Consider the following 18,588-nt stretch of genomic DNA (forward strand, 5'->3'; position numbering starts at 1 on the left):
TAAAACTCACTTTAATCATAGCCTCGCCTTAACCCCCTCCCTTACCCTAACCCTTGTCCCATCACTTTCCTCAACTCTGACACTGTCCCTTGAAGGTAATCCATTTCTTAACCACAAAACTGCCCCTTAGCCCTAATCCATATCCTAACCCTGTTCCTCGCATCACACAAATACTAAACCATACATCTATTTGTTTTTAAATTATTTAACAGAAGATGTTTACATTTGATTTTAAATGTTCAAAAACCTATGTAAACACGCATTAACAAATTATGTAGTTCTTGCTTTGCCCAAATCTCCCACCAAATCCTGAGCATATGAATAGATTCAATACGTATCTATCCTACATTTTGGAGAGAAAGTTGTGGCAGCATGCATCCAAGCGAGCCTATGTTAACTATGTTCTCTTGCACTGCTTTCTCTTTTTTTGACCTTGCTGGACATTTAACATGTTAATTGCAATTTTTTCTTAACACTTTCATACCAACACTGCTCGCAGTATCCCTGGAATTACCACCATTAAGGTCAACATAATGTTGAGTGGGCACCACCTTACTATGTACATCCACGAAATGTAACATATTGCCACCAAAATACATGGGTAAGCATTATAGCAGGTAATGCTCCTAATATGCCCCCGTATGTCAAGAATTATTACCATTGTGCGATTGTTGCATACAATATGGTAAATATTACCAACTTCCTGCCAGGTCAGCCATTTTGTCATGGGTTGGCCCCACCATGCCATGGATGTGCCCAATATATTAACAATTTCCACTATTCTGTCAGGACCATCACTATACCAAAGATATGTGCCATTATATCCAGATGCCCACAAAAAGCCTGGAATGCAAGATGCAAAGGATGACAACAAATTGACAATAATACCTTTAAGAGAGGGCCAGCATTTGTAAAGAAGGGAAGAATGGGCATCATCAAATTGATGATTATGAGCTACCAAGAGTTTCCACTGTTATGCGAGGATCAACATTTTTATCAAGGGCAAGCACTCTGCACCCTCTTCTGGATGCTAAAAAGTCACCAAGAATCACAGTCTTTATGTAAGAGCAGCATGGTTTTGTAATAGATGACAATACACCACCAAGATTTATCACAATTGTTCCTGGGCCAGCATTTTGCCATTGGGGTAGGGGAGGGGAGTGTGGCTGTGGAGACACACATACACTTTCAGAGAGACACTCTCACATATGCACTCACACTGCATCAATTATTTTTTCCACACCTAACATTCAGTGCCAGATTGACTTATGCTGGCCCTCTAGGCTGCCTCTCATCTCCTACACCCAGTGGGCTTTATAATGATGTTCCTGATGATTGCACCTTGGAGGCTGCAGGGCAAATAGAAGTGAAACTCCAGCCAAGGGGAAGGAGTAAGCAGTAGTGTCTGGAATCACAAGACAGGAAAAGAATAAAGTTGGAGGTCCTGGGACGGAAGAGGAAAATCTGAGTGACTGGCTGCAGGGGGAAGTGGGAGTGACTCTGAGGGTAGTAACCCCTGTAGTTTTTGTTTTTTTAGCCTGGCCAGTGTTTTTCTATGGAGGCCAGCAAAAAAAGAAAGGTAACAGCCCTACTTACACAGCATTTGGCGGGAGGGGGCTGATGGGAATGCATTGGCTGGACAGAAGTTAACATTCACAGGGTCTGAGTGTGTAGTACTGGAGCTCAGCATCCCTCAACTCTCTCTCAGCAAATGCTACTGTGTCTTCCTTATCTCAAAAACCTTGCGTCAAGACAGCATCCGGTCCCACTTGTTGTGGATCAACAGTAATGTTGCAGGGTAAATCAGGATCAAACTGGACATGACATGATCAAAGGCAGAAACACTCGTCGGACCACACAAACTTGACACCCTTCTTGAGTAAATTGTTGGTGGGACTCACCATGGTGGCAAAATCTGGGCTGAACAGTGAGTAATACTCACATAATACTCACATAGCCCTAGTAAAGATTTGAAAAACATGTAAATAATAATTTGTCTAAATACATTGAATCTACTGGAGTGCTGGACCAGTCCCAATCTGGTTTCAGGCCCAGACACAGTACAGAAACTGCTCTGATGTCAGTCGCAGACGACCTACACATGTACCAGGATAGGGGTTACTCTGTTATCCTGGTGCTGTTGGATCTGTCTGCGGCGTTTGACACCGTATCTCACTCCACCTTGACCACCAGGCTAGCTAACACCGGCCTGAAGCAGGAAGCCTTGGCATGGCTGAGGAGCTTTCTGACGGATCGCACCCAGCAAGTAGCTATGGGCGCATACAGGTCAGAGGAAGTTGGAATCTCCAAGGGGGTGCCACAGGGCTCTTGTTTGAGCCCTACCCTTTTCAACATATATGTGGAACCCCTGGCTAACATCATGAGAAGATACGGATTCATCCCAATATCTTACGCGGATGATACGCAACTCCTCTTTCCCTTTAAGATCTTTACATCTGAGGTCAGAAACTCCTTTTCCCAGGGCATGAAAGCAGTGGCACGATGGATGTCCTCCAACTACTTGCAGTGCAACGTTGGGAAGACAGAAGTCATGTTGTTTGGCGAGGCAAAACTGCTCTGGACCCCAGACTGGTGGCCACAAGATCTTGGCCCAGTGCCCAAGCCCAAACAAACTGTTAAGAACCTGGGGGTCCGATTAGATCAAGAGCTCACTCTCAAACAACATGGCAACCAGGTGGTGGGAGCATGCTTTCATGTAATTGGTATGCTGCGGAAAATCATCCCATTACTACCAGATACTACTAGGAAGACGCTGGTCCAGGCGCTTGTCTTGAGTCGCCTGGACTACTTCAATGGCTTGCTCCTGTCTGCCAACGAGGAAGTTATGAATAGACTTCAGGTGGCCCAGAACACGGCTGCTCGCCTGGTTCTGAATGCTCCTCCCCGCACGCCTTCTAAACCTCTGCTGACAAAACTACATTGGTTATCTGTCAGACAGAGGGCCAAGTTCAAGGTATGCTGTACCATACACAAAAGCCTGAATGGGATGGGTCCTGCATACCTGACATCCAAATTTAATTCCCACTCGGACACTCAGATCAAGTGAACAAGGCCTTCTGTGTGTACCCAGAGCAAAGAAGGCTAGACATGGAGCTAAAACACTTTCAATAGCCGGACCCTCTCTGGAATAGCCTCCCAATATCCCTCAAGCTATGTGCAGACCACCTTCCTTTTAGGAAAATGCTGAAGACCTTTTTGTTTAAACAGTAAACTAGAACAGCTCTTAAAACCCTTCCTCTTAAATCACTGTAGAAGCCAAAGGCGCGGAGATACTCCTCAGGGAGTTAAGCCAGCGCGGTACAAACCTGCAAATAAAATAAATAAATAAACACCAGTCTTATCATTGGGGGAAGAAGCATTAACAGTAGCTTCAACAAGACCGTGTCTAGGTCTAATTCCTTCTCGTGAAATTAAGTGACCTAGGTATTCTACTTCATTGCATAGAAATGTACATTTCTTAGTCATGAGAACAACCCCATGTATCTCAAAACAATTGTGCACATTATGCAGAATAACATTGTGGGATTGCGTATCCATTGCAAAGATCAATACATCATCCTGGAACACCAAAACGTCCTCCACACCACTCAGTAGGTTTTGCATTACACTCTGAAAAACAGAAGCAGCAGATGCCAAACCAAAAGTCATGCATCGGGATTGGAACATGCCAAGTGGATAAATGAAGGCAGTCAAAAGGTGTGAATTCGGATGTGACTCTATCTGGTGGTAAGCACTGGCCAAATCAAGTTTGGAAAAAAACTTGGCCCCTTTGACACAAGAAAACTAGTCATTAATTTTAGGCAAACGGGGTGGGTCAACTCAAATTTCCTTGTCGAGTGACCTCAAGTCCACACATACGCGCAGCTGACCGCTTCACTTGCAAGCACAACAATGGGAGATAACCACAATTAAGATTCAGTGGGCTCTATGATTCCTTTATCACGCAAATTCTTAAGCTCCTTGTTAAGATTTTCACTCACACCAAAAGGAACCCCTCTAAGTTTGTGCATGATAAGGACAGCATTTTCCTTTACAATAAGCTTGTGCCTGAAACCGAAATTTTTTGTCTAAATCCTTGCTAAGAACAGAAGGAAAACTCTCCTTCCACTTCTGCCCCTCATTATCGCAGTCGACCACCAAAACTTGCTCCCTGGCTCCTGGCCTTAATATCATACCAAACAATCCCTGGTGAAACCACCCCAGTATGTTAAGACCTTTGACTGCAACATAAACTTTTCCCTTGATCTTCATCCCCTTGAACACTAATTCATCCTTAATAAAAACAAAGGAGTTCAATTCTGCTTCCTTTTTAAGAAACCAGAGACTACAGAGATTTACTAAGTTTAGTCCTGGCAATGGCCTGTTTCCATCTGCATGGGTTTCACTAGTATTGTACCTGTCTTAAATCATAACCACAGTCTAAAATCTTCTCTACTTAGGTAATCGATCCCATGAGTGTAACTGATTACCAACCTTATCACATCCGGACTTTGTGTCCTGTTGTGTAATTCGTAGTTGAGATATTACTTTCTCTATTTTTTCCAACCAAGTGCTTTGTGTTATCCTGTCTATTTATGACTTCTAAGCAGTGCTTTAAATGGGCTGGTACTCAGTACCGGCACTTTTTTATTTTGAGAGGGAGAGTACCTGCACTTCTCAAGAGAAACGTTATAATTTTAATTGGCGAGTACCAACATTTCTCAGAAATAAGCAGGTACTCTGGTACAGAGTGCCTGCACTTCTATTTTACCATCTTAAGCACTGCTTCTAAGCAAGCTAACATGTGATTCTGGTCTACTTTGTACCCAGTGGTACGTAATACTCCTTTGTAAGGGAGTTGAAACTTGAATGTATTCGTCTATGTACCATGGGAGCAGATTACAGGATAGATTTGCAATTTCTTGGATTCACATGCGTGAACTGGAACATGGCTAATTAAAGAGAGATGGAGTCTATCTGAAGGGAATAGGCTGCAGTGGGATTTGCAATAACTTTACACTCCTTCTTCGTCGTCAGGCACCCTAAGAGTCCTCAGAGTGATTGAGAAATGGCATGGGAGCATGCAGCAACCAATCAAAATGATGAAATATCGGTAGTTTTAACCAATTAAATTGTTTGCCCTTGAGGTACTGGGTTTTTAAGAACCGGCACAGAACCGGTAACCCAGCGGTGCCAGGGGATCAACACCCAGAGACCTCGGGTTCTCCTGAGTCAGACCTACAGAAACTCAGAGTCTTCTAGGTGAAGTCAAAGATTAGTTTATTGGCTGCAACCAAGGTAACAGGGTCCTAGAAGTACAACACGGGTATATTCTCAGGAGACTGCACACTTTCACGAAGTCAGGCTTCTCTTCTTATACATTATTTTCAGCCTTGGGCAAAACATTCCTTGGATTCGTGGTATTTCATTTATAGTTACTGATTACAAAAGAAAAGCAGAGTCATGATGACATGTACATATTTCACGTCGTGCTGCCCATAACAAATCATCCGGCAAGGCCCAACATTTCATCAGATATCGCTGGACCCCTAATAAAAACGGTCACCTCCCCATCATAAAGCAAGTGAAGAAAAGGAATGGAGGAAAAGATGTGAGCGAGATATGGCAGGTGTGCGCGCTGAAATGGTTTTATGGCTGGTTGAGCCTAGATGCTATCTTGCTCGGCCACTGGGAGGGAACTGACCTAACGAGTTCGGCCTGGGGCAATGGTTCTAACTTGTACTGGGGTCAGGGAGAAGTCGATTAAGGAGTATGTGTCCTTGTGGAATCAAATTCAACCGGATTAAGGCCTATGTAAAGGGCAACATGTAGCTAAGGGTTCAGAATGTAAATGGCGATTTCGAGGTGAAATCGTCACTCGAATACGCCGAGAATACATGTACTTGACGTACTCGTCATTCTCGGTCTTTTGATACCAAATTCGTCCTATTTCGGCGAAGTTTTTATTCTCGAGTCCAGTACTATTATATGAATCCAGATTTTTCAGAACCACAGACCCTCCTTTTGCCCTTACATACAATTAATCTATCCTTATGTTAGTCTGAGTCCAGATCTATATTCCCAAAGTCATTGAGATGTTGCTGTAACATCATTCTAGTGTTTAGTTCATCTCTTGACACAGGCTTCCTCACACATGATGTAGCACAGAGGCCACATATTGCAGGAGCACACTGTATGCATAGACAGAACAGGAAAAGAATGGCTAAGACCATCCCAATGACCATCAGAATTTTCCATCCCCAGGCAGATATCAGTTCCCAGAACCATCCCATTAACGACCAATCTCCTTTATCCACATGAATAGATTCGGAAATTTTATGTAGTTTGGAGATGGCCTTGTACACTGTTGGAGCATTATCTGGAATAAAAATGCAACAACTGGACTGGATCAATTTGCATACTCCACCTCGGTCCGCAAGTATTACATCCAAAGCGACCCGGTTCTGAAGGGTCATAAGTCGATCCGACTGGAGCTCAGCAGTCAGGTTACTAAGGGCACCAGCAGTTTCAGTCACGGTGGATTCAACTACACTTGTCAATTGCCTTATGTTCCTGCTGTTAGCCATGGCTCCCCAGAACGGCAGAAAACCCATTGCAAAGTCACCAAATTCTTGACCTGCAGTGTCTTCTTTACTCAAAACACCTCTAACTACCCTTGTCCGATGGTAATCTGCCGCTGCTGTGTAGGTGGGAGGTAACAGGAATGAAACAAAACATGAATCCGAGAAGTCAGGGGGCAACCATGTATAGGCTCTATCATGGCAGATGAAATAAGTACCCTTAGCGGCTAAAAACGCAGGGGAAGTCTGAGATCCAAAAACATACGTTTCTGTACAGACACTCTTCCCTAGCTGAGCTCTGGGATTCTTGCCAATACCTTGCAGACATAGGTGACCTTGATGGGGTACGATCCAGATAGGGGACGATCTCTTGGCTTGCTGTTTCTCACTTAATGTAGTGCCATATCCGGTCACATTGCAACCTGCATATGCAAGTATCTCATCATGCGGGGTATCTTCGTAAGAAGTTACTTCCTTGATCATGTCAACTATACCTTTGACTAGGGCGCTAGTCTTGAGGTTGTCTTTTACAGAACGTAGGGGTTGGATTTCTCGTGCATATATGAACATTGTCCTATATGCCCATACTGACCCATTGTGACTAAATGGCTGGACCAAATAGGGGATACCTCTATCCGTGGTGTGGGGCATGAGACCACACACCCAACTGTTAGTTGTGTTCATTACAAGTTGGTGTTCGTGTAATAACTGAACGAAGGAGTTATTAATGAACTCTAATCTCCTATTTGATTCGTGGTCAGGCAAAGGGTGGAAAGAATGAGAGGAAACAGTAGGAGGAGGTATGGGTGATGTAGTGGGCGCAAATATCACATGAAAAGAGAAATAAACATAGCTTATCAAAAAGGCCATTACGCTGAATAGCATAAAAATACACACTATTATAAAACTTTTCTTCGTCATCGTATAAAAAAGTCTCTGCTTAAAGTTCGTTTGTTTGACAGGCCTCTCCACATCAGGAAACTCCATCCTCTCTGAGGTGCTGCCCGCGGTGGTAGGTTGTTTCTGCTAAAGGATGCTTCCGTCAGTCTAGGGCAGCTCCCTTGGACCAACCGGAACCAGCGACCTAACGTCGTCAGCTGCACCCAAAAGTCTTTAATCAACCGCGACCCTAGCAGCGGAACCCGGATGGCGGTTCGAAAAAAACAAAAATAAGCAAGTTACCTAGATGGGAGAATCTGCACTTTCAAAAAAGGATTTTGGGGAAGCACACATTTTTTATTAGTCCACAGGTTTTTTCTTTCGGATCATAAAAGAAATCACTTTTACTTTAGTCTGTTTTTCTTGGACGTAAATTGTAGCGTCTTTTTTCGGGTACTGTCTGGTCCAGAAATAGTAGTTCAGGTTCCACAGAGTTCAATTGTTCTGGTGGTGGCACAGTTTCTTGAAAAATTTTCTCACTTTCACAATCAGGATTAGCTTCTTTTACACGCTCATAAGTTGTGCGCTCTGAGTCAGTGCCTCCTTTCCGGACCCATTGGTCATGTGGCAGAGGGAAAGGTATCTTCTTACAATGGATCCCGTGGATCCAATTGGCCTTCCCCTCCACCCTAACAGCCGACCTTGTAGACAGGAGGACGAGGTGAGGCCCGGTCCATCTGGGCTGGTCGTTTCTTGTTCTTTGAAAGTTGCGGACTAGGACCCATGAACCGGGTTCAATGGAGTGACCCGGAGTCTCAGAGACCGGAGGCAAGGTGTTGTGGACCTGTTGATATAAAACACGCAATGTAGCCGTCAATTCATACAAATAGTCAAGCAAAATAGGGTGTTGCAGCTCGCTAAACTTCGTGGGCCTAGGCACTTCCCATATGTTGGCTGGCCGACCAAAGACTATTTCATAGGGGCTGAGTTTCACTCGCGAATGCACAGTCATTCTGGTGGATAGGAGTGCTAAGGGTAGAGCGTCAGGCCATTTAAGACCTGTGCTCGCTTGGATTTTGGCCAATTTAAGTTTAAGCGTGCCATTGTAACATTCCACTAATCCAGCTGATTGGGGGTGATTTGCAGCGTGGAACTTCTGCCTAATGCCTAGCCCTTCACACACTCTTTTCATCACACGACCCACAAATTCACTTCCGTTGTCAGACCAGACCATTCTAGGCATTCCGAACCTGGGGAAGAACTCTTTTACAAGGGCTTTCGCTGTGGACAAGGCAGTATTGTCTTTTAGGGGATAGGCTTCTACCCATCTTGAGAAGGCACAAACAACCACGAGCACGTATTTTAAGTTGTTGCACCTCTCCATGTGTATGAAATCTAGCTGCAAAACCTCGAACGGATACGTAGGAGGTGCAAAATGACCAGCTGGAGTTGGGGTTCCCCTACCAGGATTGTGCTTCAGACATACCATGCAATTCTTGACAACATTCTCTGCACACTTGGGAATCCCAGAATTCTTCCACACTGGGGCCAACAACTCGCAAATCCCTTTCGCGCTGATATGGGCCATCCCATGAGCCATTGTAACCACTGCAGGCACATATGCATCGGGTAACAACCATCTCTGTTGCTCTGTCGATTCAATCCAACAACCATTTGCATCCATTCTCCCTGTACTTTCTCTCCACATGCTTAACTCTTTCTCCGTGGCCTCAGCTTGGATGGACTTCACACTTTCTATCGTGTCTTCACATATTCCAACATCACCAGTCCATCTTTCTGGGCTCGCAACATACATTCGGCTCATCATATTCTTTGCAGTTTCCTTAGCAGTTTCATCAGCAAATGCGTTTCCACGACCAACATCATCAGTCACTTTCTTGTGAGCACTACATTTCACGATCGCTACTTTCAGGGGCAACGTCAGTGATTCAAGAAGCTCATTCACCAACTGACCATGCTGAATCTTAGCTCCATGCGAAGTCAGGAACCCACGTTCTCTCCACAATCGTCCAAAACTGTGAGCCACTCCAAAAGCATACTGGCTGTCGGTATAGACAGTCACTTTCATTCCTTTAGATAACACACATGCTCTCGTCAGTGCCACGAGTTCAGCGGCTTGAGCTGAACCATGTGGTATTCGTGCAGTTTCAATGACTGTGTGCAAAGTTGTGACAGCATATGCTGTAGTCACGTTACCATTTGGGAGTTTAAAGCATGAACCATCCACCCATAATGTACCATCACATTCAGCAAGAGGAGTGTCGAACAAATCAACTCTCCCTCTTGTCTCTTCCTCTGTTCTGAGGAAACAATCGTGCTGTTCTGAAGCATCCGATTCCTCTGCAATTGGTAACAATGTGGCTAGGTTCAAGGTACTGCACCTTTTTATGTGCACATGGCTCGCTAGTAGCGTCAATTCATAACTGGACAGTCGAGCACTAGTTAAGTGCTGTGTCTTGGTCCTATTTAACAATGTGTCTACTGCATGCGGGACCATCACGATTAGTGTATTATTCATTACTAGACCTGCAGACTGTCGAATAGAAACAGCTGCTGCTGCTGTGGCCCTTAAACAACTTGGCAATGCTCGTGCTACCGGATCCAGAGTTGACGAAAAATAGGCGCATGGCCGCTGTCTATCTCCGTATAACTGAGTCAGCACAGACAATGCACAGCCCTCCTTCTCGTGGACATATAATGTGAAAGGCTTACTGTAGTTGGGGTTACCTAACACAGGGGCCGAACATAATGCTGTGCGTAATTCGAGAAAACTTTTCTGACACTCATCAGACCAAGGAATGGTATTGGGTGTATTGTTACACGTTAGTGCCAACAAGGGTTTGGCTAATAACGAAAAATTTGGAATCCACTGTCTACAGTATGATGTGATGCCCAAGAAAGCGCGTACTTCTCTCTGCGTTCTTGGCACATTCAATTTTGCTATTGCCTGAATTCTTTCTGGGGTCAGTTTCCTTCCCTCCTTCGATAAGAGATGACCTAAGTAGGTCACTTCTTGTCGGCAATATTGAAGCTTGGAAAGTGACACCTTGTGATGCAGATCACATAGATGACGCAGTAATGTCAACGTGGCCACTTTACAAATTTCCTCAGTATCCGCAGCGATGAGCAAATCGTCCACGTACTGTACGAGAGTGGCACCTGTAGGCAAAACAATCGTGTCAAGCTGTGTTTTCAGAGCTTGACTGTATATTGAGGGGCTTTCACAGTAGCCCTGAGGAGCGCGTTTGAAGCGGAAGCTGCGACCTCCTAAACTAAAGGAAAAAATATACCTGCTTTCCTCAGCGATCGGGATACTGAAGAAAGCATTCTTCAGATCAATCACCGAAAACCAGGAGGCAGAAGCTGGAATCATAGTCAATAATGTGGTAATGTCGGGGACAACTGGGAATTGTGGTACAACAATTTTATTCACCTCTCTAAGGTCAATCACGAATCTGTACACAGGTGGCTGAGAAGGGTCAGTTCGTTTTAAAACAGGCAGAACAGGACTGTTGCAAACATTGCCTCGTGTTTCTTCAATCACGTCTTTTTCAATCAACTCGTAAACAATCGCTAGCAAAGCTTTTTCACCCTCATTAGATATTCTGTATTGGGGAATTCGTGGCATTTTGACATTCGACTTTAATGTTACAACATATGGTGGAATTTCTAAAAGACCTACATCATTTGGACCAGTAGCCCAAAGAATATCTGGGAGAATCGACAATTCTGCTGGTAGTGCATTTCTCGACAAATACATGGGAGAAACCACTTTTTTACCTAAAGTAAGTTGTACTCCTGAAGGAGAACAGTACAAAGTCGCATACAATCTTTTTAGCAAATCTAATCCTAGCAAATTTTCACCACAACCTGTTGTCAAAATAAGGGGTGCTTCGAATTCACAAGGACCAACAGAAAGAGATAAAGGGTCAGAAATCGGATTTCTAACCGGGGCGCCAGAAAAACCTACGGAAACGTTAATTTCGCCAGACAAAGGTGCGCCAGGGAGTTTGGAGTGCATAATAGAACTCTTTGTAGCACCAGTATCCAACAGAAAAGGTTCTGACACACCCGATGTAATCACCTCAACGTAAGGTCCACTCTGATCTACTGGAACTGAAACAACTCCCTCTCTTCGTCTATGGCTGTCCTAGCAATCCTCATTTTCCCACTGCTCATTTTCTGTGTAATACTCATCAACGTAGTATTGAGCTGTCATGTCAGATACGTTATTTTGCTGATCAAACCTGTTCATAGAGCTTTGTGGTGGAAGGGGACGTGCGTCCTGAGGGGCGTTTCCACGCCCTCTACCTCTAGGCGCTTGCTGACTACCACGACCTCTTACACCGGGAATTCCATTTGCACGTTGTGATAGGGCAGGACAGTTATATTTGTAATGACCCTCTTGTTTGCAATATAAACACTGGTTGGGACCTACGCGGTGTTGAGTGTAATCGAATCTTTGCAAGTTTCTCTGATATTGTTGAGGCTGCTGAAAAGTATTCTGGTAGTGACTCTGACCATTATTATTTTGATTACCACCACCACGTGGCGGATAGGCTTGCTGTAGCAAAACCTTCGTTTTTAGTTCTCTAGTTTTCTTTTCTACTTTATCTTTCTCATCTTTGTCTCTATTTTCGTAGTACTGTGCGGTAGCTAATATCTGGGCTGAAGATGAGACTGCCCAAGAACTTTCCAAATCTTTTAATTTCCTACACAAATCTGGAAGCAGATTGTGCACAAATTTATCGACAAACAATCTCTGACCACCTTCCGTGGTCATATCTTGACCGCTATGGTCAATGAAGGTTTCTTCAAATCTGGTGAAGAAATCTGAAACAGTTTCTTCTTTCTTTTGCTTGCATGCAGATAACTTATCCCAATTTACGCGTATTGCAGGCATTATCGTTTTCATGTAATCTACTATTCTACCAGGTAGTTCCGCTATCAGAGGCTCAGGCTTGGCACCACCAACTTGGCGTGCATCTGCAGCAGTAATATTAGCCCACGTGTCACCTAATTCCTGGTCATGATCTACATGACGAATTTTACCCCATAAAGGCTGTGGAACAACGTTCCCGAATAACATATCGATATCGGCCAAATTCATTATACATGACCCAGCAGTTTGCGACAATTCTTTATAGTACCCTGCAGGATTTTTACGCGGATCTGGTAGTGTTTGTTTGAGTGCTAAAACTTCAGCTCGCTTCCATGGGACATGTACCCATACACGGTGAAAGTGGGGCAGGACAGGTGGGACAGCTGTCGCGTCACCCTCTCTCCACTGTGGGGGAACTTCTCTCATAGGGTATTGTCGTGCCTTTTTCCTACTAGATGCACTGGATTCCGATGGCGATCCAGAACTGCTCCCCTTACTTCGATATGATAATAGCATTTCAACTGCCTTTTCCACATCGGGACCTACAATCATACCCTCTCCAAACTTAAATCGTACACGACACATCTCTTGTGGGATGCATTCTTGATCATTGTCTTCTAAATCCTCGCCAAGAAAGACACACATCTGTTCGAAAACATATCTCTGTGTCGCTGCTTCTCATTGATGGAAGACTTCCATGACAGACTGTACATCATATTTTGCAGTGTCCATGACCCATTTCCGAGCTAAACTATTCAGGGAATCTCTCTCTTGATAATCAGGCAGTTGACTTCGCAACTGTCTTCTTCCTATGTTAGGGGTCGTAGTAGGCGACCCGAAAAGAGGTAGAAGAAGATTAGTAACAGTGCTGGCCATTTTCTGCCGAATGGAGGGTGAAACTGAAGGACAAACAGATGGAGAAACGGCGTGTGATAAGGCGGAGGTAGAGATGGCAGAAGAGGTATCAGGAATAATAGATGTGGTACTAGGCAAAATCGTAGAGGGGGCATTAGGAGATGTAGAAAGTATAGTAGGCAAAATCGTAGAAAACACAGGTGAAACAGAAGTGGTCGGTGGGCCTGGAGGAGGCTGCACCGAAGAAGTAGGCGCCGGCTGAAGAACAGTTGGTGGGTGCTGTGGAAGAGCCGGAGGCGCAGCTTGTGCAACTAAAGGTTGCGGGGGTGCTGTGGCATTCTGCGCATAGGGGGGTGGTGAAGTTAATAATTGCGACATTAATGGGTCTTTTTCACGCTCTTTTTCTGTCCCTTGATGAAGAGACGGCAAAACTGGATAACACTTATCTATTGCCATTTTACGTTGCCTGTGCAACTGCTCATTTATCTGCTCTTCCTCATTATCTTTAAACTGCACAGCAGCTTGCATTACTGAAAGTCCCCCTTCTCTCTTATTTTTCTTAGCTAATTTAATTTCTTTTTGTTTGGCTTCTTTGCGCCATAAGCGGAAAGAGTCAAACATCGCCGGCCGGGCTTTCTTTTTAAAGAGTTTAACTTCAAGGTTGTCTAAAATTTCAGAATCAAAGCTACCATATTGGGGCCATTTTAAAACACCATCTTTCCTAGTGTATTTAATCCATACTTCGTTGTAAACGATGGGGCCTACCCCATGTTTAACGTATAGCTCGTAAGTCGGAGTTCCAACTGGAGGAACCGGACATGAGTCCTCCAATCGGGAGTCCCTATTATTACTACCAAGACAAAACCAATTCCCAAGTCTAAGACTAGGCATCCTCGCTCTCTAGTCTAGTTCCAAAACTTCAAAGGATTTATCGATTACGATATTTCTCGTGAATACACGAGTCCTTCGGTTATGGTGCTTGCAAGAACCAATAAAAACCTTTTGTATCTCCAAGATACCACAAAGTAAGTCCAACTAAGGACTGGGAGACGCTCCAATTATACTTAACTGAAAAATATCGATGGCGTCACCAGAAGACTCGTCTCAGCGTTTCGCTCTACCGAAAACTTCAAGGGTCCAACATCAGGGCGATAGCCAGGGCAGCAGTCCTTGTAGCCGTCGGGAAGCGGGGAACCTCGCAGCAAAGACCTTCGGACCACGTCGACATGCAGGGGTCGATGAGGTGGTGGGCCCTCCTCCGGAATTTCCACACGAAGCTCCTCACGATCTTCAGGCTGACTGGTACCACTGAAATCGCCCCAAACGTTGGGCGCCAATTGAGGTACTGGGTTTTTAAGAACCGGCACAGAACCGGTAACCCAGCGGTGCCAGGGGATCAACACCCAGAGACCTCGGGTTCTCCTGAGTCAGACCTACAGAAACTCGGAGTCTTCTAGGTGAAGTCAAAGATTAGTTTATCGGCTGCAACCAAGGTAACAGGGTCCTAGAAGTACAACACGGGTATATTCTCAGGAGACTGCACACTTTCACGAAGTCAGGCTTCTCTTCTTATACATTATTTTCAGCCTTGGGCAAAACATTCCTTGGATTCGTGGTATTTCATTTATAGTTACTGATTACAAAAGAAAAGCAGAGTCATGATGACATGTACATATTTCACGTCGTGCTGCCCATAACAAATCATCCGGCAAGGCCCAACATTTCATCAGATATCGCTGGACCCCTAATAAAAACGGTCACCTCCCCATCATAAAGCAAGTGAAGAAAAGGAATGGAGGAAAAGATGTGAGCGAGATATGGCAGGTGTGCGCGCTGAAATGGTTTTATGGCTGGTTGAGCCTAGATGCTATCTTGCTCGGCCACTGGGAGGGAACTGACCTAACGAGTTCGGCCTGGGGCAATGGTTCTAACTTGTACTGGGGTCAGGGAGAAGTCGATTAAGGAGTATGTGTCCTTGTGGAATCAAATTCAACTGGATTAAGGCCTATGTAAAGGGCAACATGTAGCTAAGGGTTCAGAATGTAAATGGCGATTTCGAGGTGAAATCGTCACTCGAATACGCCGAGAATACATGTACTTGACGTACTCGTCATTCTCGGTCTTTTGATACCAAATTCGTCCTATTTCGGCGAAGTTTTTATTCTCGAGTCCAGTACTATTATATGAATCCAGATTTTTCAGAACCACACCCTCTGTCCAATAAAAATAAAGCCTAGTGTTTAGATTATTCGAATGGGGGGTTTCCATACGAAAGAGCTTGGTTCCCCCCCCTGGAAGAGCAAGATTTTCCCACACTTTTGTGAACTGGATTGGCTTTCTTGGAATGTGCAGAGGCACCTGGGGCACTACAGAGTCCCCTATGAATGCAGAACAATCATGCTGGGATGACTGTATAGAGTATAAATGAAAAAATAGTTCACTTTGCACTTGAAAAAGGAATGCTGAAATCAGAAAACGGTTACTCCTTTGCCTTTCAGTGAAAATGTTGCCCACCACAAGTCCTCTGCAACATTCATGAAATTAATTAGGTCAAACTTTCCAAAGAGTGTTTTTTGTTTTGCTAATTACTTTGACACAGTTTGACAAATCTTTACAAAACTTTCAAAATTCTCCCGATAAAAAGTTAATTCACCTCAGCTCATTATTGGAAAATGTTGGGGTGGTTTGTCAAGCTATGGTCCAAAATGCAAATTTCCCATACAATATGACAAAGGAATTTTTGGACAGTGCTACAGCCGAAACAGTTGAATGGAATTACCCCAACATTGTAGAAAGCTAGGTCTTTACTCAGATAGCTTGCTTTTTGTGATTTGGTGTAAATCTATTCAATAGATTTTGAGAAATCTAAGGTGCAAAACGTATAGATATATTGACAGTTGGATGTGAATTAAAAAACTTCAGAGTTCTGATTGGCTGAGTGGGCTGTTTGCAGCGAGCACTCTGATTGGCTGTCTGCAACATGGACAGAAATGGTGCGGCTGCCATTATTTGTCTTGGGTACCTGGTCCTTTTTTCCTGAAAATATTTTTTTCAAATGACATAAGTGGGGAGGGTAGGGATACCCTGACCTTCTAGCCCATTTTGTGGGTGGGCCAGAGATGCCCTGACATTCTAGTCCATTTTGTGGGTGGCTCAGAGACGAGAAGGACCGGCCCTGGAGGCAGTGATTTTTTTTGGGACATCGCAATGCTGGGAAACTTTGTTGGAGCCCAACGGGACCAGAAAAATTAAAAGGCTAACATGGGCTGGAATCTGTGGGGGGTTGGGCTCAGGGACTGGCCATGCTTGGCTGGGGTTGGCACAGTTGGGTATAGTATTAAAATCTTACTTAACCTTAAAAAAGAAACCCTAGAAATTCACTGAAAAAACAAAGGTATAAGCAATGTTATAATTAAGTATGGTAATAACTTACTTTACATAAAAAAAACAACCCTCAAATACACTAAACAACAAAAGTTTAAGTGATGTTATTGTTAGGTGAAAATGTCAGTTGAAACATAACATTTTAAGCAAAAAAAAGTGCAGTAATTCACTAGTTATAGTTTACTGAAGTAACTATGAGTTGTACCCTTGCCATGCGCTGCAACATTATTGATAACATGACTGATGTTGTCTGAAATGACATAATTGATGATATCACTGTGCATGGTGATGGTGCAAGTTTTATACTTTCTGCAGTAAAGTATATCTGGTAAATTTCAGTGTGTTGGTGATTTTTCTTTTTTTAAAGTTTAAAATGTTAGGTTTGAATTGACATGTTCACCCAACTGTAATGTCACTTAAACCTGTATTTTTTTCCAATGAAGATATATAAATGTGTAATGCTTCTCGCATTTATGTTTCAAGCATGGCGTTTTATGAAGCCAGTATATTTTTATTAGCACTTGTCTTGTACGACACACCTAATGTTTATTGAGGCCAAGTTGCCGCATAGAACCTCTTCTCCCAACCCCTCTACCCCCCCAAAAAAAAATGAAAATCATATTGTGTTTAAGTTCACCAATTTCCTGATGACACTCGCTGCAGAGGTTCCCTCTGACTGGCACCTCTCCAGTCTTGATACATCCCACAGAGAGGGTGGCACGTGATTTCCCACACCGGGAAAAGCGAATCAATTCACTATTGTTAACTGTTGGGTGAGAAAGCAGAAGTTCTCAGGCACAGATGAGTGTAAGGGCATGTGACCGCATGTGAAGTCCAAAGTGCCCCATGCCATGTGTGAAAGCCTCGCCTCTCAGGCCTTTTAGCTGATACAGCTTTATGGTCCTGAAAAAATGAATTTCGCTGTTGCCTTTTGTAGTCTGGACCTTGAAACCTTAACAGGTCAAAAGATATTGGTTAAAAAGCTACGGTACATTTTAAATATCGTTCTTTACATAGGGTCCATTGCTATGTAAGAGGCTCAACTGATTCTATATTTGGGAGCTTTTGTAACATGCGTGGTGGGATAATGTACATCCGACCCAGGAGTGACGTGGTGCCGAATGACCTCTTTCTTGGAGTTTTACTCTGTAAGAAAAAAAGATTAGTGCTTAAAAAATTTACTCTGAGTTTTATGATCCAAACATATCCTCGTGCAAAAGAACCCAGATGCATAGTTTTTTAATTTCCAATAATTTAATTGAAGTTTATAACAAATCGATCAAAGGGAAGACAATACGACTTACACAAGGAGTAAAGCGGAGAAGTACTATACATGTACGAGTTTGGCTGGAGGATGCTAAGCAGTAGGAATCAGATATCAAATCAAGTCGTGTCACATCATTTGAGGACAAGTTAAATTATAATAAATAAATGGGAGACAAAAGGAATGATAAATGAACAGGAAATGGACTTTGATGTATATGTTCAAGAGTGGCTGACTTAGAAAACGTTTTTGTGATCCCCAAATAGTGCCCGAGCTATTTCAAGTTACTACTCATTGGGCATGACAAGCTTGTCGAGGCCTGTTTTGCTCTGCATTGTTATAAATGTAGTCCTGAATGTATAGTGGTTGAAACAAAAATACCAACACCAAAGATAAATGGGGGGGTGAAAGGACAAGGGGTGTTCTCACACACGGCCCAGGGCCGGTTCGGTTTACCGGATGAAATTCACCTGGCACGACCCACCAAGTTACTTTGCCAAAGTTAAACAGCCACATGTAAGGGAAACGTTTTGCTAGCATAAAATATTTGATAAAAATATTTTGGCTTTTAATTGATGGGGCTACATAGAGGTCGTAGTGAGTGTGGCAGCTTGAGCCGGTGGGTCTGTACTTGAGGAGCCGCAAAAGGAACAACATTGGTTCCATCTGTATCAATGCAATACGTTGTTCGTTCGTTCATAGTGTCTGCATTGCAAGCCTTT

General features: G+C 43.7%; 1 protein-coding gene across 2 annotated transcripts in view; it reads left to right on the forward strand.

The window, feature by feature from the left end:
* The window catches only part of TRIM29 (tripartite motif containing 29), a 108,709-nt gene that overhangs the window by 14,213 nt on the left and 75,908 nt on the right, over positions 1 to 18,588 (forward strand). The window lies entirely within an intron of this gene.

Source organism: Lissotriton helveticus, chromosome 3_1, assembly GCF_964261635.1.
Source record: "Lissotriton helveticus chromosome 3_1, aLisHel1.1, whole genome shotgun sequence".
Classification (NCBI taxonomy): domain Eukaryota; kingdom Metazoa; phylum Chordata; class Amphibia; order Caudata; family Salamandridae; genus Lissotriton; species Lissotriton helveticus.